Below are 26,578 nucleotides of genomic sequence, written 5' to 3' on the forward strand. Positions count from 1 at the left end.
ATATGTTTTGGAAGAGTTAAACTAATATGGATGATATAATGGGTAACATATGGATGTGTAATAAAAAGAGTGGTGTTTGCATTCAGGATTTAATTTTTTCCAGTGTCTAACTTAAACCTTAAATCACTCTTGCTCAGAGAGAAATTATCCAAACAACTATTATAACCCTGGCAATACTGTGGCTACCTCTCAAGTGGGTTGGAAGTGTCATGGGAGGCCTACCTTGCCTCTTCAAAAAAGAAAGATTATGGGATAGCAAGTATGGTTAGAAGAGTGAATGTTAATCTAAGTAAAGGTTAACCCTATAATAAACGGAATCAAAATTAAATAAGTCAACAGAGAAGTTGCTTTTTTAAAGATTTTATTTATTTATTTATTTATTTATTTATTTATTTATTTATTTGAAAGACAGAGAGAACACAGTGGGGAGAAGCAGAGAGAGAGAGAAGCAGGCTCCTTGCTGAGCAGAAAACCCGATGTGGGGCTCAATCCCAGGACCCCAGGATCATTACCTGAGCTGAAGGCAGACACTTAACCAACTGAGCCACCCAGGCACCCCAAGTTGCTTCTTTCTTATGTAACAGTCTGAAAGTTGGCAGATAGTCCAACCCCATCAGATGTACTTTTCTATGATGTCATTGAGGCTATATCACTGCTTTGCTAGTCTTGAGTGGATGCCCCTCACCTGCACATTCAAACTTGGGTCACCATCATACTTCTTCATTCTTGTCCCTGCAAGGGGAGAAAGGATGTGTGGAGGGTAAGCATTTTCACATACCTCTTTGGAATTTGCGCCTGTCACTTGCACTAACACAACTGCCACCAATGTTTACACATACAGCTCAAAATGTACTCTCTGGCTGAGTAACCATGAGCCCCACAGGATAGAGATGATATAAAATGGAGGGAATGAAGACAGAATAAATGGCAGTCCTTGGCATGGTTGTCTAGTTCTCCCTACTTCCAAATCAACAATTTAGCTCTTCTTAATCTAGATAAGATGGGGTTCTTCAGATGTGAAGAATTTAATAATGGTCAAATTGTCGTTTTGGAACAGAAAAATCAATAGGAGTGAAATTACATTGGAAAACAGTACTATTTTTCCCTTTCATAATTTGCAAGGTAACACGCAAGTCACATATACTCACACACACACAATGAGTATAAAAGGCAACGTGATCATTATGTGCTCAGGAGTCTTGTGATAACAAAAGAGCTAATCAGGACAAAAGCAATCACACATTTTTAGACCTGCAATAGGAAAAAAAAAAAAAAAAGCCATCAGGAAACTAGAGATGACCAGTTTCTCTCATCAGAAAATGATCTTGTTTTGCACTTCCAATGAGGAACTTCATAGTATGATTACATTGAGTGATTATATATAATGACCACATTTTAATGTTCTTGAATTGGGCACCAAGAATAAAAAACTAAAACATTTTCCATTTAAGAAGACATGGATGATTGTGGAGTAACATTACTATCACCCACAAAATTTCATCTTTACAAAAGAATCTAAGGATAGAGTATATATATATCCAACAGAATTTTCTGGGGAAAACAAAAATTAAAGAAGCAAAGAGGATGACAAGTACAGAGACACAAATACAAAACCAATAACTGAAGCTGTAAAGTGAGTCTTCCAGGTACCTTTGTATTTGCTTAACTAGTTTACGTGTTCATTTTGTTTTTTCAATGATAATATAACTCCACATAAAAGAAAAACATTTGTGCACTTAAAGCCAAAAGGACTATTTATTAACTGTCATTAGATTTGTTCTAAAAGAAACTACTTTAAAAAAATAATCAAGACACCATGTAATATTCTATTTCCTAACCTGGGAATTATTGAGAAAACAGAAGGAAAGAAAATGCTGCAAAAGAGGAGAAGAGTTAAATGAATTTACATAAATTGTAACCGATAAATTTATATTCCCATTATTTGTTAAATGATTGGGATTCAATTCTTTTAGGAATATATTTTTTCTGCAGTTGTATATTGATAGTCTTTGTAAGAAGGAATTAGTGATGAAAAATTATCAAATTGTTAAAACTGATTAGAAAAAAATTGCTTAACAATATTGCCTAAGGTTTTTCTGCATTTCAAGTATGATTTTTTGGGGGGAATATTGTAAATTAGTGAACATGTGGGGTTTTTTTCAATAGTAAACTGACCACATGTAAAAATTGACCCAAAGTGAAATTAGGTAAGATTCAAAAGATTAGACAAAGTTAAATTATCTAAACTTGGAATAGGGATCAGTACATTTTTCTGTAAAATGTTTCTGTATGGCCCAGAGATAAGAATGGTTTTTGCATTTTTTAATGACTGGAAAAAAATTTTTTTAAAGGAATAGAATTCTATAACAAGTGAGGAATATATAAAGTTGAAATTTGTGTCTATAAATACAGTTTTATTGGAAAATGGACATTTATGTATTGTCTGTGGCTGCTTTAGTACTATAGTAGCAGAGCTTCTTAGTTGTAACAGAGATATTACCTACAGAGAAATATTCATAGAAAGTTTGCTGACTCCTGATATAGACTGTAGATAACCCTTTCTCTTTCTTCCATATCAACCTGTTTTCTAACTAGGTGTTTACCCATTGCTCTTACTTATACTCAGGTCACTTCCATTTGGATTAAAAAAAAAAAAAAGTTAATCAAAGGATTCTCACTCCATCATTTGTTTCCTTGCAAACATGAGTTTGACTGTCTCTTCACAGCTGAATTGGCCTGGTCTCAATGTTCATCTGTATTTCCTTTCCACTCACTCATCAACCCATACCACATTAGCTTCAGACACAATTATTTTAACAAATACACTTTTGATAATTTCACCACAGAATATGCATATACTAGTTACCATCTTACTTGTCCTTTCAGAAAGATTTCATAGTAATGACCATTCTTTTATTCTGAAGCAAGTTCTTTCTTTCTTTCTGTGTACAAAAATGTCCCCGCTTTCCCTTCAACTTATCTGGTCAATAATTTTCTGTCCCTTGTTAAGATCCATTCTCCTCTTGGGGCACCTGGATGGCTCAATGGCTGAGCATCTGCCTTTGGCTTAGGTCCTGATCCCAGGGTTCTAGAATGGAGTCCTGGTTCAGGGTCCCGACAGGGACCCTGCCTCTCCCTCTGCCTCTTCCTTTCTCTGTCTCTCATGAATAAATTTTAAAAATAAAAAATAAAAATAAAAAAGATCCATTCTCCCCTACCAGAACACAAGTAGTGTCGTTTCTCAGGTCTTTGGGTCTTCTCATTTCAATAATCTGATACATTTACAGTTTCAATTCCTACCTATAAGCAAATAACTCACAAATTTGTATCTACAGTTTAGACATCATTTTTCTACTCCAAACTCATTAATTCAATTTGATATAACCACTTTGGTATCTCCAGTAAATTTTAAAACATTCAGAACCAAACCATGACCTTTCTGCATGCACCTGTTCCTCTTCCATCCACTCTCTAATTGCAGATATTGGCACCACTGTTCATATACTGCCTGAAGACCAGAAACCTTAGTACTTCACGTCATTCTCCCTAGCTTCCCATATTCTGTCCATCATCAGATCCTGAATCCTTCTAGAATCCATCTAGTTCTCTCCGTTTCCACTAGTCCCCAAGCTCAAACCCACATAACCTTTCATCTAATCTACCCCAATGGCCTCCTAGCTGCTGTCACAGACTCCACTCTGGAGTGAAGTGGCTCCCTTCAACCCCAGTCCATTCTCAACACTGTGGTAGACATGATCTCTGATTTGGTGACAAAAGTTTCCAAAAAAAGAAAGAAAACAAAAATGAGATACTGACAAAATAAAAATCAAGTTGGCATCTGCAACAAGCAATGAGGAAAATACATTTCCAATCTAACAAACTACATGTAGTCAAAATACTATTATAGATCATGGTGTGAAAGACATTTTTGGATATTCAAAACTTGTGATATTTATCTTCCAAACATTTTTGGTGGAAAAAAATTACATAATGCTTTATTATAATCATATAGAAAGAGTATTCAAGAGAGAAGGGTATATGGAATATCAGAAAGAGTGGACCCAACTTGGTTGTGCAATACATCCAAGCAGTCTATACATAAAGAGAGACAGAGGATTCTTGGAAGGATAACTTCAAAAGGACTGTGGGTTTGTTTTAATCAACTGTATGATGAAACAAGATGATGTTAGTGAAAATGTAAAGGTGTATTATTCTTTTGCACAAGAGAAAAGAAAATATACAATGAAAACCTCCAAGGAGAGCAATAATAAAATAGTACTGAAAAGACATGGTCCTCATGTAAAGAAATGTAATATGATTTTTATAAAATACCTAAGTGTTAAAAAAAAAAGGGAACTTATTTCATTTTGGAATTCAGGATATTCATAATTGAGTTGCCTGGTTTCTCTTTCTCCACATATCTACATGTAGTAACTGGTATATATGAATAATGTTTGGAAATGCACATTTTTATATTTACTGGTTGTCAGTTTTTAGATCAATCTGCACACAAAGGAGAGAAGGCAATATAATGCCATTTTTGTAAATTTTTATGATTTTAAAATCATTATTGAAAAATTGTGAAATTAAGGATGTGGACAGTACAGGAAGGACATTGAGGCATGCAAAACCCTGAATTTATAAACTGGACAATCAAGGTATACTGCTTAAAGCTGCTGGAGAAGGAAATAAAATTTATATTAATATTATAAAACTATTGATGGAGGGAAATGACTACAATTCTATCAAATATTGACAGTAGTAGGAGGAGATAAGGAAGGGAGGCGAAGTTACAGTAATTGAAGCATAGCCTGTCACCTGTTATAATTGTGATTTCCTATTACCTATAGGTCACAGTTGATATAACAGCAAATTAAGGTGGAAATACATTGTTTGGGATATAAATGTGACCACTGGGAGAAGAGAAAGTAGGTAAGGTCTGTGGAAAGGGACAGGAGCTCAGCAGAGGAACTTTGCTCTTTTTTGTACTCTGAACTCCTTGAATTATTTACTTACTAAGTGTGTTGTGTGCATAATAAATGAAAAACAATAATTCAAAAAAGTAAATTGGAATTTGACTCCATTCAAATATTAAAATTTAGAAGAAACAAAACTAACAGTCCTGAGAAGTAGTAACAGAAGCCCCAAGAAAATAAGTAAACTAAAAGCAATTTAAAGATATTTATATTCTTGGATGTAAAACATTTTGGTCTTACTGCCAAAAGAATATGATGTTTAATATATCTCTCATAACAAATAATAAGAAAAAGCTATTAAGCTCAAAAGTCTCTCACACACACTGGAGTTAGAAACACACAGAATCACAAAGATGTTTGTTATTTCATATCAATCAACAATGACAGAAATAACAGTAAAACTGTCCTTAGCATACTTCTCACTGAAATAATGTGAGGTAAGAAACCTGAACTATTATATATTCTTTACTTCTCATGTACAGAGTTCAACATGAAAGTCCTCTCCCTGTCTGTAAAACGCAGTTTGGCTGTACATTGTATATTGTAATATTTAGTGACAGTGGGCACTCAGAACATTCCAGCAGGTAGTTTCATTTTTCCTATAAGCTTCTAGCACCCATTTTTTTCAACATTGTGCTCTAGGGAATATTTTATACCTTTTAGAGCTGAGGGGAGATAAAAGCATAACAATTATATTTATTAGAATAGCTCCTTTATTTTTTAAATATTTTATTTATTTATTTATTTATTTATTTATTTATTTATTTATTTATTTATTTATGAGATAGACAGAGAGAGAGACAGAGAGAACAAAACAGGGGGAATGTGAGAGGAAGAAGAAGACTCCCTGTCAAGCAAGGAGTCTGATGCAGGGCTTGATTCCAGGACCCCAAGATCATGACCTGAGTAAAAGGCAGACACCTAACTGATTGAGCCACCCAGGTGCCCCTAGAAAAGCTCTTTTTTTTTTTTTTAATTTTTTTTTATTTATTTATGATAGTCACAGAGAGAGAGAGAGAGGCAGAGACACAGGCAGAGGGAGAAGCAGGCTCCATGCACCGGGAGCCCGACGTGGGATTCGATCCTGGGTCTCCAGGATCGCGCCCTGGGCCAAAGGCAGGCGCCAAACCGCTGTGCCACCCAGGGATCCCCTAGAAAAGCTCTTTTAATCACAATTACCTACTATGGAGTTTGAGGGATACTTAATGGAGACCTGAACATGCCTCCCATAGTCATTTACTTTTAGAGTTAATTTATTTCAATGTGCCTAATAGTGATAAACCCATTTTCAGTAGGTACACAGCATATAATCTAATATTTAAAAAATCACTTAAGGGGACACCTGGGTGGCCCAGTCAGTTAAGCATCTGACTTTTGGTTTCAGTGCAGGCTGTGATCTCAGGATTGTGAGATCGAGCCCCTTGTCGGGCTCTGTGCTCAGAGCAGAGTCTGTTTAAGACCCTTTCTCCCTCTGCCCACCCCCCCAGAATAAATTAACAAATCTTTAAAAGCCCCCCAAAGATCATTGTCTGAATCACACCAGGTACATAAATTGCTTCTCTCTTGTCCCTGAGAGATTGCTTGCACACTTCCATATTCTGACATTAAAAGAAAAAAAAAAAAAAGTAGTAACGAGAGTCAGTAAGGATGTGAGAAATTAGAACACTGGTACACTGTTGATGGGAATGTAAAATAGGAAAACCCCTAAGAGAGTGGCCCAAAAAATTAAAAATAGAATTGCTATATTGTCCAGAAACTCTACTTCTGGGTATAAACTCAAAAGAATTGAATGCAGGGTCTCAAATTCATATTTAGATATTCATGTTCACAGCGGCATTATTCACAATAGCTAAAATGTAGAAGCAGACCAAGTGCCTATCAGCAGATGAATGGATAAGATTAATGTGGAATATACATACAACAAAATATTATTCTCAAGATCTTTCTATTAGTCTCAAAAAGGGAGAAAATTCTGACACATGCTACATCATGGGTGAGCCTCGAGGATATTATGCAAAGTGAAATAAGCCAGTCACCAAAAGCATATACTCTATGATTCTACATATATGATTCCATGTATACTCAGAGCAGTCGAAATCATAGAGACAGAAAGTAGAATGGTAGTTTCCAGGGACTGGGGGAAAGGAAATCGGGGTGTCATTGTTTAATGGTATGGAGTTTGGGTTTTACAGGATGAAAGAGATTAAAAGTAGTGATTGTTACAAGACATTCTGACTGTACCTAATACCACTAATGCCAATTCTAAGGCACTATACAATAGTAGTTAATTCTAATTATGCTTGGTCTTTTAATAATAATGGTCAGCTTACAGTATGACAATATAAAAAATTTTTAAAAATAAAAAATAAAGTATGACAATATTAAACTTATTTCACTTATGAACTAAGCACAGCATAACAATGAGTGCTAGTGACTTATAAACAGGAATTAGTTCTAAAATAACCACTGGAAAATATTTTATCCATAACATCTATTAATTTTATACATAAAACACATAAAATACATTGTAAATGAGCCAGGCAGAAGTGAATATTCTAAATAAAATTGTCATGGAGCAACAAACAATTCCTGACTATTCGATATGAAAACTGTAGAACAAAATCAAATGTTATTCTTTTGAGGAATCAATGTTGTTACCATGAGTGTCTATTCAAGAACTTTATGATTTTCAACATTAAGCATGTCATTGTGCATCTCTTGCCTTGAAGCTGAATAAGCAACCACAGCCCACTGGCACTGGAATAACCCAGAGACCACTAAATCGTGTCATTATGTGACTTTTATCCCACAACTGAGGGTCATCTCAAAGAGCAAGCAAGTAAAATTTTACCATAACACATTCTAGGAAAGTACAGTTCTGTTTTTTAGTATTAGCATTAATGAACTAATGTGCTACAAGCAATGTAGTATCCTATGAATCACCTGGGAAATCCATAAGAAGCTAGGAGTATTTATTGGGAGAAAGGAAAGAAATAAATAAAAGGATATATAGTGCTTTATGAAGTTAATTTACATGCAAAATGAAATTCTTTGTACTTTCTAGTCATAAAAGCATAAAATTTTAGACAAGAATTATAGTTTTGTAGTTTTACATTTAGCATAAGACTTAATACTTTGTAAGAGTATCAGTATTTGCTATTTAGAGGCTTAAATATTTGTTTCTGAAAGTGCAATAAAGCAATACGAAAAAAAAACCCAAAACTATCAACATGAAAACACATACACTCTCTGAAGCTTATATTCAAAAATCATCTGACTGATCAAAGGAAATCAGAATGTTTACTTTAATAAAAAACTTAGTACTCCCTGGTATCAGTTAGCATGTTTCAACTCACTGATCTGGACAACAGACTGATGTCTGGATCACTGGCAATCATTTTTTAAATTTTTGAGAACCAAATATCATTCATATTTAGGTCCCACTGGGAGAATATTAGGAAATAAAATCAAAATTTGAACATTATTTTTTATATCGATTGTATATTTTTTTATTGTGCTATTTATATAGAAGAAGTGATGAAGGACAAATATTTGCAAAATAGGCCCACCTGGGCCTGGAGGTGGCTCCTTTATATTAAGGTTTTATCCTTTAGGAATCCTTTAGTTCATATATCAGAATGAAGTAAGGATATAGTGTAAAATAGAACTTCATCCTAAATTAAGCAAAGATATGGCATGTGATTAAATTCATGACCTATGTTTATTATTATGTATAACAGTTGTTTTTTCTGGCAAGCAGAGAAGTTGGAAAATAATACTTGAAAACATGTAATTTTTTTAAAGAGGAGAAAATTAAAAATTATAAACAACAGATAACAATTATGGAACACTTAGTATAAATTTGAATCAAATTTATATGCTTTGCATGCATTATCTCATTTATTCTCCACCAAAACTATTTAAAACAGTAGCTTTTATTAACTTCTTGTTATAGATGATAAAACAGAGCATTATAAAGGAAAGACTTTTTCAAAATTCAAATAGTAAATGTTTTTTAATATTAGTACCAATAAACTAAAGTACTGCAAGCAATATAGTAGCACATTTGATTGTAATGAAGCAAAATGCAGATCCACAACTATTTTACGTAGTAGTGATTTTCAAAAGTGAATTTTAACATGAAAAGCAAAGGTTACAAATCAGAAATAAGTAGAACTATATCAAGCTAAGAAGCTTCAGTATATATAGCTAAGGAAATCATAAAAAAATGAAAGGTAACCTATGGAATTAGGAAAATATTTGCAAGCCACCAATCTGATAAGGAGCTAATATGCAAAATACACAAGAAACACAACTCAATAGAAAAAAATATTAAAATAAAGAAATCTATAAAGAGCCAAGCTCAACACCAAAAAACAAAAAAATCCAGTCAAGAAGTGGGCAGAAGACACATACAGATATTTCTCCAAAGAAGACATACAAATGGTCAACAGACATATGTAAAGGTGCTGAACTCAGCATTAAGGAAATACAAATCAAAATCACGATGAGATACCACTTCACACCAGTCAGAAAGGCTAAAATTAACAAGTCAGAAAACAATAGATTTTGATTGCCAAGGATGTAGAGAAAGGGAAACTCTCTTACACTGTTGGTTGGAATACAAGCTGGTACAGCCACTCTGGAAAACAGTATGAAAGTTCCTCAGAAAGTCAAAAATGGAGATATTCAAGACCAAGCAATTGCACTACTAGGTATTTATCCAAAGGATGAAAACCGGGATCCCTGGGTGGCGCTGCGGTTTGGCGCCTGCCTTTGGCCCAGGGCGCGATCCTGGAGACCCGGGATCGAATCCCACGTCAGGCTTCCGGTGCATGGAGCCTGCTTCTCCCTCTGCCTATGTCTCTGCCTCTCTCTCTCTCTCTCTCTCTCTCTCTGTGACTATCATAAATAAATAAAAATTAAAACAAAAAACAAAACAAAAAAAAAAAAAACAAAGGATGAAAACCTAGTGATTTGAAGGGGCACCTGCACCCCAATGTTTATAGCAGTTTATAGCCAAAACAGAGAAAGAGCCCAGATATCCATTGACAGATAAATGGACAAAGAAGATGTGGTTCACACGCACATACACACATACAATGGAATATTGGTCAGCCCTCAAAAAGAATGAAATCTTGCCATTTTGAAAGTAATGGATGGAACTAGAGGGTATTACACTAAGCAAAATAACTCAGAGAAAGACAAATACCATATGCTTTCACTCATGTGGAATTTAAGAAACAAAACAGAGGAGCGTAGGGGACGGAAAGGAAAAATAAGTTGAAAACAGAGAGGGAGACAAACCATGAGAGACTCTTAACTATAGAAACAAACTGAGGGTTGCTGGAAAGGAGGAAGACGGGAAGATGGGATAAATAGGTGATGCTCATTAGGAAGGTATTTGTTAAAATGAGCACTGGGTGTTTTATGCAACTGAGGAATCACTAAATTCTACCTCTAATAATACACTGTATGTAAATTAAATTGAATTTAAATAAAAACTTTTCAAATGAAAAGAAACTACATGGACATTTTTCCAAAGAAGACTTACAAATGGCCAACACACACATGAAAAGGTGCTTAACAACATTAATTGTGAGGGAAATGCAAATCACAACCACAAGTACTTATTACTTCACATCTGCTAGAATATCTATTACTAAAAGGGTAAGAGAGCAAATAGTGGTGAGGATATGGAGAAAAGGAAACACTTGCACACTCTTAGCAGTAATGTTAACTGGTAGAGTCACTATGGAAAGTGGTATGAGGCTAAGAAATTAAAACTAGAACTACAAGATGATCCAATAATCCCATTTCTTGATATATAGCCAAAGGATGGATAAATAAAATGCACACATATAAAGATAGATGATAGATACACATAAGTACATGTGTATATATCTCTATATCTATATGATATATCTCTATCTCTACATCATATGATATATGACTTTGTCAAAGTCAAATTATAGGTGATATATATAGGAATATTATCCAGCCTTAAAAAGGAAAAAAGAAAAAAAAAAACTCTGTGACAACATGGATGAAACTCCAGGGCATTTATGTTGACTGAAATAAGCCAGACAGAGATAGGCAAATATTGTATGGTATTACTTATATGCAGAACTTTTTTTTAAGTTCAAAATAAGGTGAAACTCCTAGAAATAGACAGCAGAAAAACAGTTGCTAGGGGCTTCAGAATAAGGGGACTGGTAAAAAAGGTACAAACTTTCAATTATGAGATGAACAATGAGTAAGATCTGAGGATCTAATGAATAACATGGTGACTATGGCTAATAACATTGTACTGCATAATTGAAATTTGCTGAGAGTAGAATTTAAAGGATCTCACTAATAAATAAATGGATGGATGGATGGATGGATGGATGGATGGATGGATGGATGGATAAATAAATAAATTATGCAGTAATCTGTGAGGTGATGGATATGTTAGTGAACTAGATAGTGGGACAATCCTTTCACAATATATAATGCGTATCAAATCCATGTTATATACTTTTTAATTTTTAAAGGTTTATTTATGTATTTCAGAGAGAGAGAGAATATATTAGAATATATATGGGGATCCCTGGGTGGCGCAGGGGCTTGGCGCCTGCCTTTGGCCCGGGGCGCGATCCTGGAGACCAGGAATCGAATCCCACGTCGGGCTCCCGGTGCATGGAGCCTGCTTCTCCCTCTGCCTGTGTCTCTGCCTCTCTCTCTCTCTCTCTGTGTGACTATCATAAATAAATAAAAATTTTAAAAAAAAAGAATATATATGCTCTCTTAATGTCTCAATTTTGATACTGCTTTCCTTTACTTTTTTTTTAATTTTTATTTATTTATGATAGTCACACAGAGAGAGAGAGAGAGAGGCAGAGACACAGGCAGAGGGAGAAGCAGGCTCCATGCACCGGGAGCCCGACGTGGGATTCGATTCCTGGTCTCCAGGATCGCGCCCCGGGCCAAAGGCAGGCGCCAAGCCCCTGTGCCACCCAGGGATCCCCTTTCCTTTACTTTTTCATTCTGAATTGAAATTCTCACTTAAAGATCTATAATAAAGAGCTTCCCATTCCGCATGTACCATTTTATTCCTAGCTGAAATATTTGCTGTTGTATGGAATGACCATACTATTTAATGATTTTAATAATAGGTGCAATGATCATAAACATATAAAATCTATGTATTTATTATTTTCATATATATTTTAATTTTTACTGTCTCCCTACTACCAAGAACAAATATTAGTCCATAAAAGCAGAGCTCTCTTGTTCACTAGCTAGAACCGTTCCTGAAACATACAATAAACTATCAATAAATATTTGCTGAATACAAACAGATAAAATCAAGACATCAGTGGAATTTACTTTAGTGACCGCCCAATCTTCCTTTAGATCTAGTTCCTTGCTCTGGATCATCATAATCTTCACTAGGATATAACCAATATTATTTTAAGGTCTCTGCTCCTGGGTACAGTAGAATTTTAAGAAAAGTTTACCTCCTGCATTCCAGTGCTCAGGAAGGGCTGGTGGGGGACACCTAGGCAGATTCACGATTACCCTCAGAGTATCACTAATAAGTACTAAATCTTGTACTTTCCCTCCCCTTCTTTCCCAGGATTTTTCCAGGTGTGTCAATAGTAAGTCTAGGTCTTGTGTCAGATGCAGGAAAAGTGAGAGCACAAAAAAAGAACAAAAACACCCAAACCTTATGAAAATATGAATTGTTGTATTGCATGAGGAAATATAGATTTATACATAAATAAATATTGCTTTATATGTACATAAATCCCGTAAGTATAAGGCATGTTTTCTTATATTAGCAAAGGATGTCTGTTAACCAGAAGGTTCCAGAATCCTAATGTAGTCTGTGGGATTTATTGAGATTCAGAGACCATGCTTCCTTGAATTAAGTTTTTAAAAGTACTCTTTTATCATCTTTTCTTTTCTTTTCTTTTTTTTTTTTTTTTAAGAAACGTGAGATAGAATTTAATCCTTTATCCTTGGGAAGTGTGTCTGGGGAAAGGGAATATTCAATTTTTTCACTTAGAAGCAGTCTTATTCCCTCTTCTTACCATTATAATCTGGTTTTTAAAAAATGACCTAGCCCCTAAATGGAATATGGAAGGCAACTGAATGAAATATGCAAGGACAGGGTACATAGGAAGATAACAGTGTAGAAGAGGCTGAGATAAAGGAAAGATCATTCAGAAAAAAACATCTCTAACCCTTAGTCAGGCTCCAGGTGACCAGAGTGCTATGCCTGCCCACTGCGAACCATCTCCTGTTCCTCAGTGCAGAGCAATAAAACCCTGCTCTAAAGAGAAATGTCAGGAACATTTTATACAAACAAGTAGGCCCTAATCTTTTAGTTCCCTCCTCTTTAAAAAAAATATATATTTTATTTATTTATTCATGGGAGACACAGAGAGAGAGGCAGAGACACAGGCAGAGGGAGAAGCAGGCTCCATGCAGGGAGCCCGATGTGGCACTCGATCCCAGAACCCTGGGATCACGCCCTGGGCCAAAGACAAACATTCAACCACTGAGCCATCCAGGTGCCCACCTCCTCTTTTTAAAAATTCTTTTCGGATCTCCTTTCTCTCTTAATGTCTTCATTTTGATACTGCTTTCCTTTACTTTTTCATTCTGAATTTAAATTCTCACTTAAAGATCTATAATAAAGAGCTTCCCATTCCTCATGTACCATTTTATTCCTAACTGAAATATTTGCTGTTGTATACACATGACCATACTATTTAACGTCTACAGTTCATTCTATATCATGATTTTAATAATAGGTGCAATACTAGGGTAAGCAAATAATTTCTCAGACAGCATACTTCATTCCTCTAAGGAATATGAGCCCTTCCAAGAAAATAGGATCTCATTAACTAACTTAACCACAAACACAAATGCATAATGGCATTAGGCATTTCTGATGGTAAAGTGCCAATTCTGAATTCCAGAGGAATCTAAGAAATAGCACACTAACCTTTCTGCCAAATTTAAACCACATACACTACAAAATAAAATGAGAACACAGAACAACAGCTCTTACTCTATGGATAATATGATAATATATTTTTTGTGTCAACTTAACTGGGCCATGGGGTGCCCAGATATTTGGCCAAACATCATTCTGGGGTGTTTCTGTGGGATGCTTTGGGATGAGATTGACATCTGAATTGGTAGACTGAGGAAAGCAGATCGTTCTCCATAATGTGGGCGAGACTCCTGTAATCAGTTAAAGGCCTCAATAAAATAAAAGAGCTGACCCTTCCCAGAGTAAGAGTAAATTATTTTGCCTGATGGCCTTCAAACTAGGGCATCAGCTTTTCTTCACTACCACCTCTAATAAAAACATCAGGTCTTCCTGGGTCTCTGGTCTGCAAACCTTCAGACTATATAGTTACACCATTGGCTTTCCTCTGTCTCCAGGTTGCTGACTCATCCTTCAGATCGTGGGACTTGTCAGCCTCCATAATCTTATGAGCCAATATTTCTAATAAATCCCTTGCCCTAGTATTATTATTTATGTGTGTGCATGCATACTGAGAACCCTGATTAATACAAATAGGGTAAGTTATATTACAAAAGACAAATCTTTGAATTCAGTGTAGATTTCAAAAAGCTGGGGTAAATTTTATCCCAGTTGCCAACTTCTGGATCTTCCTCTATTTAATTTTCCCTCAGATTTCTAATAGGTAACAGTTTAAGATACCACATTCTTTAAGGAAATGGCAATATTCTCCCATATAGTCAGTAGAGAAATTAACTATCATTTTCTGCCTCATGGAATTTTAGTTGGAACAAACATGAAAGCTGATCTACAGCTTCAATATCTAGAAGAGGAAAGGATCACTGAGAAGATGAATACATCTCCCAAGGGTATTATAGATCATCAGAAGCGATGCTCTGACTCAAATGCAATCTTTTAATTCAAATCAGAGTTGTGCTACTACTTTGCATAGATGTTTGATATATACAAATAAAATTTACAAACCCTTCTGAAATCTACTAAGTTTCAAGTGCATAAATGGGAAGAAAAAAAATCACGAAGAGAGACTTTTCCTTAGAATGTTTCATACCCTCTCTTCCAGCAAAGCAAAGCAAAGCGCAAACTCTGAGCAGTTACAAGTCATTGTCTCTGAAGTTGGTTAGAAATCTATTGATAATATTTCATTACTGATAGTGCATCGAGGCCTTTTTCAGATTCCAGCTCACAAATGTGGAGAAATTGGATTCTTGTGTGTAATGATTCATTTATTTCAACTCCTCCTTTGCCCTTTTTCATTTGGTGGGATTGATTTCCTTTCTCCATATAATTTCACTTGTCACTATTCACGACTCAAGAATTGACCCTCTCTTTTTTTTGTACTTTCCTTTATGAGCCAACTTCTATTCTTAAAAACAACTGAAATGCACATTAATAAAAAAAATGAAGATGGATTTTATGCAAATGCTTGCTTTACATTATGTTTTCTTGTTAATATAAGTTTCTGTGCATCAGATACACCTATGAAGAAATATCGAATTACCACTAGGACTAAAATGATGAGACAAAAATTCCTCAGGTGTCCAACTCTAGCTCCCTCCCATCCCACATATACATCCCAGAAAATTTAATCTTGAGCTACATTTTATTCTGCAGAAGGAAGAAATGGGAAATAATGGGTCTCTGCCTCCAATTTTCTAAGGCAATGCCCAAGTTATTAAAAGCAACAACAAGGGATGCCTGGGTGGCTCAGCGGTTTAGCGCCTGCCTTCGGCCCAGGGCGTGATCCTAGGGTTCCAGGATTGAGTCTCACATCGGGCTCCCTGTATGGAGACTGTTTCTCCCTCTGCCTATGTCTCTACCTCTTTCTTTGTGTTTCTCATGAATAAATAAATAAAATCTTTTTAAAAAATCAGCAACAACAATTAATCAATTCTCCCTTGGGTTGCAGAAAAATGATCCTTCCAAAATTCTGGCAAGGTGGGGGGACCCTGCTTTCTCCCCTCATATGAATAATAAGTCTTCTTGGAACTGAGCTTGGTTGAAATAACTAGTAGAGTTTGATGCTTATAAAATTGCCTTATGTCCAAGTATTACTAGTGAAAATTTTTCCCAACTGATGACGTAAGATCTGAGAATAAAAAGGCAGACCCAAGGAAAGAACCAATAATTCTGGTCTAGGCAAGCCCCTATCATGTACAGATCATGACTCTGGGGTTATCCCCTTGCCATAGTCCTTAGAGAACAAAGAAAGCTATATTGAAATTTGTGGCTCTAACTGTTATTCTCATTGTCTTCTCTTTCCAATTCCACTTAATTTATCAGGTTACTTTTTCTGATATGGTAGTTCTGAAGTTTTTTCGGAAGTAGAAATTCCAGTTTCTGGCATGGCTATCTTCAAGCTAAAACAGTTGGACAAATTTCTTTCTTTTTCAAACGAACATGAGGTACAACAGAACAATAGATACCTGGGCAATGTCACAGACATCTTAATATTTTGCTAAATTGCCTCTTACAGATAAATCAACAGTCAAAAGCATAATAAGAACTAAGAAAAAGAATTTATCTGCACTCAATAATGAAATATTTCATATTCAACTGATAGCCCAAATTCTGAAGTACCTTACGTGTTTTTAAAAATTTGTTTTCCAAGCTTTAAGTGACTTGAAGATCTATCACCTCAAGAAAACCTGGATCAGGGCAGCCCCAGTGGCGCAGCGGTTTAGCGCCGCCTGCAGCCCAGGGCGTGATCCTGGAGACCCTGGATCGAGTCCCACATCAGGCTCCCTGAGTGGAGCCTGCTTCTCCCTCTGCCTGTGTCTCTGCCTCTCTCCCTCTCTCTGTCCCTATGAATAAATAAATAAAATCTTAAAAAAAAAAAGTTAAAAAAAAAAAGAAAGCCTGGATCATCAAGAAGAGGAAATGCTGATTTGACTGACCTAAAAATCCGATTTGGCATATAATTGCTATCATTTGGATATGTTGTTTCAGCTTCTTGGATCTCAATCACCCCACTGACAAAATATGGAAATAATACCTACCCTGCAGACTTTCTATCGGAATTAGAGAATTAATATAATGTCTTACCAAAGTACTAGACACTAAATGGAAACACTGTTCATTTTTAAGAATATATTTGAAAAATTCATTAAGGGAAGAGTCAGCACAAGTCTTAGGTTAGATGGGCTAAAGTTGGATATAGTGCCTTTCTGGAATCTGAGAAGATATGAAAAAGCTGGAGCCAGAACCAAGAGGGATAAGAGACATGTTTGGGTATTTAAACACTACAGATGATCAGAATTTAAAAGTACATGGCAATTTCTTTGCTATATGGAAATACAAAGAAAAGCATTCAACTCTGCCCCTAGGATCTGAATGAAATGACCAGACAGATATAAAAATTTAGTAAAATGGGTGTCTGGGCTGGTAAACAAACAAAAATGCCAGCTATGTACAATCAATCTCTGCTAGATATAGTACAAACATTAAAAATAAAACAAGTTAGAAAATAATCTTTCTCCTGCCCTAATGGGAAAGCTTGGCATTTTGGGAACTCTGTACTGAACCTTTAAAACATACCTACCATCCTCAGCAAGTGGGATTGGAATAACTATTGCCTCTGGTACTGTCAGGAAGTACACCACTCAGAATCCTTGCTAATTCTGAAGATTGGCCAAAATTGCAAGCAAATGTGATTGATGCCTTAGGTATTCACAACAGCATATAGCCAGCAGGTATTTAGAAGACCATAGGGGCCTCTCCATTGTGTACACAATATAGAACACGACATAGATGATGTTCTTCTGGGCATAGCCACAAATTGTACCTGGCTTAGAGAATTTATCTCTGGACTTATCAATGAGAGTTTTTTGTGATTTTGACCAGAACAATTTCATTAGGAATGCCTGGATGGCTCAGTGATTGCGTCTGCCTTTGGTTCAGGGCCTGATCTCAGGGTCCTCAGATCGAGTCCCCTATCACACTCCCTGCAGGGAGCCTGCTTCTCCCTCTGCCTCTATCTCTGCCTCTCTCTCTGTGTCTCTCATGAATAAATGTTTTTTTTAAAAAAAGAACAATTTCATTAAAAATAATATCAGTATCTTTTGAGCTTAAAAAACAAGTTTACGACTAATGGAAGAAATTAGTAATATTCGTGTTAGTGTGGGTATGGGACATTGGCATTCTTGGTCATCAATACGGGAAAGGAAAATTATTATGGAAGAAAATTTGGCCTACAAACCATCCGTAGTTTTTTTCTTTCTTTCTTTCTTTTTCTTTTTTTTTTTTTTTTTTTTTTTTTTTTAGTATTTTTTTTAAGTTTTAAGTAGGCTCCATGCCCAACTTGGGGCTTGAACTCACAACCCTGAGATTAAGAGCTCCATGCTTTACTGACTGAGTCAGCCAGACACCTCATAAATTTTCTATAGTTTTTGAACTAATAAATTAACACTTCGAAATTTCTTAGAAAATATATAGATGCACACAAGTATTTACATACAGGACATGTACACCTTTGCTTGACTTCACTGAATAAAAAGCAAATTGGATATTTTCTGTTATCCTCTCCACTATTATTATTACATATACTACTTTATGTGCCTAAAATATCTTGGTATCTCCTCTTCCTCACCTAACTTGGGCTTCTCCTTTCTGACATAGCTCATTTCTCACATTGTCCAGGAAGCTTTTTTTGATATCCCAGAAGAGATAGGACGCTCCTTCTCTGAATTCCCATAGAGGTTTCTGCATATTTTTTTAACATTGTGCCTATTACATTACATTAAATCGATTTAAATGATTTTCTTCTGTAACAAACCATAAAATCTTGAGGTATGCAAAAAAATAGCTTTTGAATTGAACTAAAGTGAACTGTATAACTGAATAGGGAATACAGAAGAGACAGTTTTGGGGAAACCACATATTCAGCTTAGATATGTTAAGTTTGCAATAGATGTAAAACTTTCAGGTGAAAATTTCAAGAATGGTTTGGAAAATCGTTGGGTGGAAATTCACATTTGGGAATCAAGAAAGATACCAAGACAAGAGATATCAGATGTGAGCTCTAGCTATTCACTTAGAAGTAGCACTTTTAAAAAGGATAAGAATATTAAGGGAAAATATAGAAAAAGAGAAAAGAAGGCAGCACAAAGAACCTTAGGAAGTACCTACATTTAACTACTTGAAAGGGCCGGCAGTGAGTTTGAAAGATACATGGAGAGGACGATGTCCAAATCACAGGATACAAAGAGGAGTAATCTGTACTATCATTTCTCCTTATTTTTTATGGTTAGAGTTGTAGTTCTCAACCTGGGACACTTTTGTCCCTCAAAAAATATTTGACAATATCTGCAGACATTTTTTTGGTCACAACTAGGGTAGTAAAGATGAGGTGAGGGGAGAGATGCTATTGGAATATAGTGGGCAGATGACAAAGATGCTATCTGTATTGGTTTGCTAGGACTCCCCAAATAAAGAGCACCTAAAGAGCACAAACTTAATTTATCACAGCTCTGGAGGCTGGATGTCCAAGATCCAGATGCCTCCCAAGGTTTGGGTCCTCCTGAGGCCTTTTCCCTTGGTGTACAGATGGTGGCCTCTTGCTGTGTATTCACTTGGCCTTTTCTCTGTGTGATCCCCAATGTCTTTCTGGGTGTCCTTATTCTGACCTAGGATATGGATCAGAATGATTAAGGCCCACCCAAATGAACTTATTGTAACTTAGTTAACTATTTAAAGGCTCTATCACCAGATACAGTCACAATACTGAGGGGCTGGGCTTCAACATATGGGTTTAGAGGGAAAACAATTCAGTTCATAACACTCAGCCCCTAGGTACCCTAGAATTGGTATCCTACTCACAAGCAAAATATATTCACTCCACTCCAACAGCCCCCAATTATTTTTTTTTAATTTTTATTTAAATTCCAGTTAGTTAACATGCAGTGTTATATTAGTTTCAGGTGTACAATTTTGTGATTCAACATTTCATATGGCATTCGGTGCTCATCACAAGTGCATCCTTTAATCCTATCACCTGTTTCACCCACCCCCTACCCCACTCCCCTCTGGTAGCCATTAGTTTGTTCTTTGTAGTTCAGAGTCTGCTTCTCTAACTCTCTCTCTCTCTCTGTCTCTTTCTCTCTCTTTCCCTTTGCTTATTTGTTTTATTGCTTAAGTTCCACATGTAAGTGAGATCATATAGTATTGGTCTTTCTCCGACATATTTTACTTACCCTAATACTCTCTAGCTCCATCTATGTCATCGCAAAGGCAAGATTTCATTTTTATGGCTGAATAATATTCCATTGTGTGTGTGTGTGTATACACACAATATCACATCATCCTTATCCATTCATTGATCAATGGACACAGAATTGTTTTTATAGTTTGGGTATTGTAGACAATGCTTCTATAAACATTGGGGTGCATGTATTGCTTTGAGTTAATTTTGTATTCTTTGAGAAATTCCTAGTAGTGTGATTGCTGGGTTGTAGGTAATTTTATTTTTTAACTTTTTGAAGAACATCCATACTGTTTTCCATAGTGGCTGTATCAGTTTGCATTCCAATCAACAGTACAAAAGGGTTCCCTTTCTGTACATCCTGGTCAACACCTATCATTTCCTGTGTTAATTTTAGCTGTTCTGACTGGTATGAAGTGATATCTCATTGTATTTTTTATTTCCATTTCCTTGATGATAAGTGATGGTGAACATTTTTTCATGTGTCTGGTGCCCATCTGTATGTTTTCTTTGGAAAAATGTCTATTCATATCTTCTGCTGATTTTTAATTGGATGATTTGGTTTTGGGGTGTTGAATTTTATAAGTTCTTTATATATTTTGGATAATAACTCATTATTGGATATGTCATTTGCAATATCTTCTCCTCTCCTGTAGAATGGTTTTAGTTTTGTTGATTATTTCCTTTGCTGTGCAGAGGCTTTTTATTTTGATGTAATCTCAATAGTTTATTTTTGGTTTTGTTTCCCTTATCTCAGGAGACATAGCTAGAAAGAAGTTGTATGGCTAATGTCCAAAAAGCTACTTCCTATGTTCTTTTCTAGGATTTTTATGGTTTCAGGACTCACATTTAGGTCTTTACTCCATTTTGAACTTATTTTTGTGTATGGCATAAGAAAGTAGTCCAGTTTCATTCATTTGATGTAGCTGTCCAGTTTTCCCAACACCATTTGTTAAAGAACCAGTCTTTTTCCCAAGAGACAGTCTTTCCTGTTTTGTTGAAGATTAGTTGACCATACACTTGTAGGTTCATTTCTGGGTTTTCTACTCTGTTCCACTGATCCAATGTGTCTGTTTTCCTGACAGTACCATACTGTTTTGATGACTACAGTTTTGCAATATAACTAGAAGTCCAGAATTCTGATCCCCATTTTGCTTTGTTTTTCAAGGTTGCTTTGCTCTTCAGTGTCTTTTGTGGTTCCATACACATTGTAGGAATATTTGCTCTAGTTCTGGGAAAATGCTCGTGGTATTTTGATAGGGGTTACATTAAATGTGCAGATTGCTTTGGGTCGTATAGACATTCTAACAAGATTTGTTCTTCTAGTCCATGAGCATGGACTATCTTTCCATTTCTTTGTGTCATCTTCAATTTTTTTCATCAGTGTTTATATTTTTCCATTTTTCACTTCTTTGGTTAGGTTTATTCCTGGGTAACTTATTGTTTTTGGTACAATTGCAAATGGGATTATTTTCTTAATTTCTCTTTCTGCTGTAACTTTATTGGTGTATAGAATTGCAACAGATTTCTGTATATTGATTTTGTATTCTGTGACTTTACTGAATTTGTAAATCAGTTCTAGCAGTTTTTTTTGTGGAGTTTTCTGGTTTTCTATATACAGTATTATACCATCTGCAAATAGTGAAAGTTTTACTTCTTCTTTGCCAATCTGGATTCCTTTTATTTCTTTTGTTTTATTATTATGACTAGGACTTCTCATACTATGCTGAATAAAAGTGGTTAGAATGGATATCCTTATCTCATTTCTGACCAGAAAGGAAAAGCTCCAAGTTTTCCCTCGATAAGGATGATAATAGCTGTGGGGTTTTCATATATGGCCTTTATTATGTTGAGAATATCCCTCTAAACCTACTGTATTGAGGACTTTTATCATGAAAGGATGCTATATTTTGTCAAATGCTTTTTCTGCATCTATTGAAATGATCATATGGTTCTTGTCCTCTAATGTATCTCTCTATTGATCAATTGATTGATTATTCATCCTACAAGTCCTACAAGAAGCCATAACTTTATTAATGGTAGAAACAGTATAAATTTCAAACCAAGCTGCAGTTTTGAAACACCAAAAATTGGTCCTTGTTTTCAGATGGTTACATTGTTAATTCTATAATAACATTTAAAATGTCATTCCTATTTTTCTTCAGGACTTGGCTACCTTTACTCTTGACACATTTGCTTGTGACATGACCAATTCTATGTCCTTATACTTTACATGTGCTTCTTCAACCTCTTCCTTTCACTCTCCTCCTGCACAGTTGGAGTCTGTGTATTTTTTGAATATTTGAGACAGCTTCACCTTGAACTTTGAATTTCTCAGCAGCTGCCATATGTGCCAGCTGAGATAAATCCTCCATCTTTGCTTCCCCCAAAATTATGTAGGAATCTGAAGCTGGGCTTTTGCAGACATCTGGTTTTATGATGATAAAGAGGATATTCTTAGATTTCCAAATAGTGATCTTAGTAACCCCTGTAACCCTTGCAGACCCATTTGGACATAGGCTTCCATACTTTCTTTTTACTCTGTTTTGCTTTACTGACTGGTTCTTTATTAATTTCAGCGGCTGCTGCCAGCTGGGCTTGTGTGGTTGCCAAGTGTGGAATCTTGTTTCTCAGGCTCTGGTACTGATTCATCAATGTTGGATTCTATTCCAGACCCTGTCTCAGTGTGAGGCTATGGTAACTACCACTTTATAGCAGGCATAGTTTCAGTGGGTTCAACTGGCATTGTTGCAGGGAACATGGAACTATGATGTCAGCAGAAAGGAAAGGAAGAGAGCAAGAGTAGTCCATGCCTGTTGCAGAAGGAATATCTTTTATTTTATTAATGTGATGTATCATGTTGATTGATTTGTGAATATTGAATCACCCCTGCAACCCAATTATAAATCCCTCTTGATTGTGGTGAATGATTTTTTTTAATGTTTTGTTGGATTTGATTTACCAGTATTTTGTTGAGGACTTTTGCATCTAAATTTATCAGAGATACTAGCCTATAGTTCTCTTTTTTTGTGGAGCCTTTATCTGGTACTGTTATCAGGGTAATGCTGATCTCCTGGAATGAAAATGGAAGTTCTCTTTCTTTTTCTATTTTTTGGAATAGTTTGAGAAGAAAAGGTTTTAACTGCTCTTTAAATGTTTGGTAAAATTTGTCTATGAAGACATCTGGCCCTGGGCATCTGTTTGTTGGGAGATATATGGAATGATACATATATGTGTGTGTGTGTGTGTGTGTGTGTGTGTGTATTGAGAGAGAGCAAGAGACAGAGATAGAGAGACAGAGACAGAGAGACAGAGAGAGACAGAGAAAGTAAGATTTATTTAAGAGAATGGCCTCACAATTTTTGGAAGCTTGGATCCAATATATAATCAGGTAGGCTGGCAGATTGGAGACTCAGGGAAAAGTTACAGTTTGAGTCCAAATTATTTCTTGTCTGGAAGAGATCAGCCTTCATTCTGTTGAGGCCTCCACTTGATTGGATGAGACTAACCACATTATAAAGAGCAATGTGTTTTACTCAAAGTCCACCAATTCAAATGTTATTCTCATACAGAAAGGCACATTCATAAAAATATCTAGAATAACATTTGAATAAATATATGGGTGCCATGACCCAGATGAGTTGACATGTAAAATTAACCATCACACAACCTCATCCTACAATGCATAAAACATTCTCCAATAACAAAAAATTATCTGGCCCAGAACATCATTAGCACTAAAGCTGAGAAAGCCAGGTCTCAATTTCTGGAAATATTATGAAGACAACATAATGAGCATTACATATATAATGATACCTCTAGCAAAAATATAAATAATAAGTAGGGAAGGGAAGGAGAGAGGAGGGGACAGGAGGGGATGGGAAGGGAGGGAAGGTAATTTAGACACCTTGACAGTTAAACTGTGATATACTCTCTTTTTTTTTTAATTTTTATTTATTTATGATAGTCACAGAGAGAGAAAGAGAGAGAGGCAGAGACACAGGCAGAGGGAGAAGCAGGCTCCATGCACCGGGAGCCCAATGTGGGATTGGATCCCGGGTCTCCAGGATCACGCCCTGGGCAAAAGGCAGGCGCCAAACCGCTGCGCCACCCAGGGATCCCTATACTCTCTCTTTAGGCTACTCTCAGGTAGGTCTCAGTAGAAGAACTCACAGAGTAGTGAGAACTCAATAAATGTCACTGATCAGCAGTAAGTAGGCCCTATGTGTGTGAACATTAGAAGAGACATATCACCAATACGTTTTATTTAGTTTCATAATATTTCATGGAAGAACTTTTTTCTTGGCCAAGGGTATACTATATACATTTCAAAGGTTGGCTACTAAAATAATAGACGTGGCTTATTCTTTTGTTCTATCAGACTAGATCACTTTATAATGGTTTTTTGTTTTGCTTTGTTTTTGTTTTTATCAATGAGAGGCTTCAGCTGCCTTAAAGCATAATTAAGGGCTTCTATTTGGAAATAAGAGTATTTAGGCCAAATATACCTACATAAAAACCAGACAGTCTATAGATTTAAAATCAGTAATCAGATGCAAGGCTGGTTCAACACTCGTAAAGCAATCAATGTGATCATATCAGCAAGAGAAAAAAGAACCATATGATCCTCTCATTAGATGCAGAGAAAGCATTTGACAAAATATAGCATCCATTCCTGATCAAAACTCTTCAGAGTGTAGGGATGGAGGGAACATTCCTCAGCATCTTAAAAGCCATCTACAAAAAGCCCACAGCCAATATCATTCTCAATGGGGAAAAACTGGGAGCCTTTCCCCTAAGATCAGGAATGAGACAGGGATGTCCACTCTCACCACTGCTATTCAGCATACTACTAGAAGTCCTAGCCTCAGCAATCAGGCAACAAAAAGAAATAAAAGGAATTCAAATTGGCAAAAAAGTCATCAAACTCTCCCTCTTTGCAGATAACATGATACTGTACATAGAAAACCCAAAAGACTCCACTCTAAGATTGCTAGAACTCATACAGCAATTTGGCAGTGTGACAGAATACAAAATCAATGACCAGAAGTCAGTGGCATTTCTATACACTAACAATGAGACTGAAGAAAGAGAAATTAAGGAGTCAATCCCATTTACAATTGTACCCAAAAGCATAAGATACCTACCTAGAAATAAACCTAACCAAAGAGGTAAAGGATCTATACCCTAAAAACTACAGAACACTTCTGAAAGAAATTGAGGAAGACACAAAGAGATGGAAAAGTATTCCATGCTCATGGATTGGAAGAATTAATATTGTGAAAATGTCAATGTTACCCAGGGCAATTTACACATTTAATGCAATCCCTATCAAAATACCATGGACTTTCTTCAGAGAGTTGGAACAAATTATCTTAAGATTTGTGTGGAATCAGAAAAGACCCCGAATAGCCAGGGGAATATTGAAAAAGAAAACCATATCTGGGGGCATCACAATGCCAGATTTCAGGTTGTACTACAAAGCTGTGGTCATCAAGACAGTGTGGTACTGGCACAAAAAACAGACACATAGATCAATGGAACAGAATAGAGAATCCAGAAGGACTCTCAACTTTATGGTCAACTAATATTCTAAAAAGGAGGAAAGACTATCCACTAGAAAAAAGATGGTCTCTTCAATAAATGGTGCTGGGAAAATTGGACATCCACATGCAGAAGAATGAAACTAGACCGTTCTCTTACACCATACACAAAGATAAACTCAAAATGGATGAAAGATCTTAATGTGACAGGCAACACCCTTTTTGAACTTGGCCACAGTAACTTCTTGCAAGATATATCCATGAAGGCAAGAGAAACAAAAGCAAAAGTGAACTATTGGACTTTATCAAGATAAGAAGCTTCTGCACAGCAAAAGAAACAGTCAACAAAACTAAAAGACAACCTACAGAATGGGAAAAGATATTTGCAAATGACGAATCAGATAAAGGGCTAGTTTCCAAAATCTATAAAGAACTTATTAAACTCAACAGCAAAGACACAAACAATCCAATCATGAAATGGGCAAAAGACATGAAGAGAAATCTCACAGAGGATAGACATAGACACGGCCAACATGCATATGAGAAAATGCTCTGCATCACTTGCCATCAGGGAAATACAAATCAAAACCACAATGAGATCCCACCTCACACCAGTGAGAATGGGGAAAATTAACAAGGCAGGAAACAACAAATGTTGGAGAGGATGCGGAGAAAAGGGAACCCTCTTACACTGTTGGTGGGAAAGTGAACTGGTGCATCTACTCTGGAAAACTGTGTGGAGGTTCCTCAAAGAGTTAAAAATAGACCTGCCCTACGACCCAGCAATTGCACTGTTAGGGATTTACCCCAAAGATAC

At 36.0% G+C, this 26,578-nt stretch overlaps 1 long non-coding RNA gene and 1 pseudogene across 3 annotated transcripts in view; both read right to left on the minus strand.

Moving 5' to 3' along the window:
- LOC140605490 (uncharacterized) overlaps positions 1–26,578 on the minus strand; it is a 216,019-nt gene that overhangs the window by 76,249 nt on the left and 113,192 nt on the right. For 2 of the 3 annotated variants that reach the window (XR_012008135.1, XR_012008139.1), the window contains exon 5: positions 418–732. The exons of the other annotated variant lie outside the window; for it this stretch is intronic. This is a non-coding gene — a long non-coding RNA (uncharacterized lncRNA). Of the gene's footprint in view, positions 1–417; positions 733–26,578 lie in introns of those variants that run through there. 3 annotated transcript variants of the gene reach the window in all.
- On the minus strand, positions 22,330–22,964 carry LOC140605489 (nascent polypeptide-associated complex subunit alpha pseudogene; annotated as a pseudogene).

Source organism: Canis lupus, chromosome 15, assembly GCF_048164855.1.
Source record: "Canis lupus baileyi chromosome 15, mCanLup2.hap1, whole genome shotgun sequence".
Lineage (NCBI taxonomy): Eukaryota > Metazoa > Chordata > Mammalia > Carnivora > Canidae > Canis > Canis lupus.